At 48.0% G+C, this 2,220-nt stretch overlaps 1 non-coding gene across 1 annotated transcript; it reads left to right on the top strand.

Annotated features, from left to right (window-relative positions):
• The first annotated feature begins 1,737 nt into the window (after positions 1 to 1,737).
• Positions 1,738 to 1,809, top strand: TRNAC-ACA (transfer RNA cysteine (anticodon ACA)). The gene has a single exon. It is a non-coding gene; the product is annotated as a tRNA-Cys (tRNA).
• Positions 1,810 to 2,220: the final 411 nt, after the last annotated feature.

The raw sequence follows: 2,220 nt of genomic DNA on the forward strand, positions 1-2,220 counted from the left end.
GACCCTCAGCAAGGCAGTCAGCGTGTCTTCCAGGTTCAAGTCTCTCTAATTAGAAACCCTTCCGTTGCCTGACTGGACTGGGCTTTGGGGAGACATCTTGGTTTTGTCCGAAACCAGGCTCACCCCTGAGCTCACCAAGGAGGTTGGGTAGAAGAGGGTGAAGGGGTCAGACAGCAGGGGGCTCCACGGGTGGGTGTCTCTCCAGGGCGCAGAGGGACGTTGGGGGCAGCAGGGGGATGGAGGGGATTCCGACCCATCTCCAAAGCCTAAGATAAGTGAATTCTAGGAGAAAAGCTCCACTACTTTAGAGGACTATAGTGTAAGTGGTATCCCCACTGGACAGCTTGGTTTTGTACAAATCTAGGAAGCCTTCAAAACTGTGCATTTCCCTAATCCTACTTCTAACAGTAAACAACTTGCTACAGAGGACTGGAATAACTCCATATCCATCCCCACTTCTGTCTTCCAATTGGTTTCCGTGCCTCCTCTTCTTTATTCCAAGTCTGCAAATAAATTTAAAACGTCCCTCATTTCCTTAAAACCACTGTAAATCCGTGCACACTTTCCCTGTAAAAGTCAGTGTTGACCAGAAAGACAGAAGGTGAGAGTTGCGAGTTAAGTTTTTTTGGGGCAAAATGTAGACTGCAGTCCAGGAGACAGCACCTCTCCGGGAGATAGCTCTGAGAGACTGCTCCAAAGAGGCAGTGGGAGGAAGGTCAGTGTATAAGACTTCAGCAAAGGGGGAGTTCAGCGCAATCAAGTGCTTACTTTACAAAGGTTTTCTGCTAGTCACGAGGAGCTGATGTCACCATGAAGGGATTTAGTGATTTTCTAGATAAGAAGAAGTGCAAGGATTGGGATCATGGAATCAGTTACTGAAAATATCTAACTATCTAAAGACCTGTTCCACCAGTTTCCCTGGAGCACAGAGTGCCTCTCTCCACCCTGAATTCTCCTCGAGGGGGTGGGGATGTGCAGCCGCACAGGGTTCAATCTCCACAGAAACTGAAGTCGTTCAGTCGTGTCTGACTCTGCGACTCCATGGACTGTAGCCTACCAGGCTCCTCCGTCCATGGGATTTTCCAGGCGAGAGTACTGGAGTGGGCTGCCACTTCCAGATGGCAAATGCCCTTGTTGTTAAGTCACTGGCAAATGCTCTTGGCAAGTGCCCGTTTGTAGTTGACACTAGGGAGATGGATGGACAGTTGGACCTGTTAACCAAAAATAATGAAATAGTTATTTTTACCAGCAAAGCAAGTTTATTCTGGAGCCGTAAAGGATTGAAATTCTAGACTTGCAACTATGGCAAACCATATGAAATTGTGGCAAAGCCAAAGAGAGGAAACTCTTTTATAGAGGAGAAAGGAAGTTGGGAGGGGCTGTTATAAACACAAAGTCTGTTGATGAAACTAGGAGATCAGACTATAGTGGGTTTTCATTGGCCAAATTGTGACTGTCTCTTATTGAGTGAGCTGTTGCCAGGCAAGGAAAAAATCTTTCTTCCTCCTCCTGATAATAAAACAATGTCACTTCCTGCTGGGGATGTAGGGACCGTCTTCCTGTCTGAATCGTGTTGCTGTGGTACCTGTACTGAGCGGTAGGTGTGTAAGAGCGCCTCCTTCTGGCCTCTTAGCTCCATTTGAGTGAGCTTTGCCTTACTGATTTTCAGATACATGAATGGACAGTTGGATGAATGCATGGCTGGTGTATCCGTTAGAAGCACTCTCGGTTTCAAGTTCCCTGGTGGCTCAGACGGTAAAGCGTCTGCCTACAATGCAGGAGACCTGGGTTCGATCCCTGGGTGGGGAAGATCCCCTGGACAAGGAAATGGCAGCCCACTCCAGTACTCTTGCCTGGAAAATCCCATGGACGGAGAAGGCTGGTAGGCTACAGTCCATGGGGTCACAATGAGTCGGACATGACTGAGCGACTTCACTTCTCTTTCACTTGGTTTCAAGTAGCAGTAATTATGAAAAGTGCAGTGGTTTGGACCAACAGGGGTTTATTTTTCTCCCATAACAAGAGTCCTGGAGGCAGGCACGTCTGCTCAGCAGCCCAGTCATGTCAGACCAGCATCTCTGCAATCATGTTTGGCTTCCGTCGTGCTCACAGAGGGTTGCCACAGCTCCAGACATCACATCCATGTTCCAGGCTAGAAAAAGAGGGGAAAGGATAGTGAAAGGGATGTCTACCTCTTTTATCACAGAAATGAACTCCCCA

This window comes from Bos javanicus, chromosome 21 (assembly GCF_032452875.1).
Source record: "Bos javanicus breed banteng chromosome 21, ARS-OSU_banteng_1.0, whole genome shotgun sequence".
Lineage (NCBI taxonomy): Eukaryota > Metazoa > Chordata > Mammalia > Artiodactyla > Bovidae > Bos > Bos javanicus.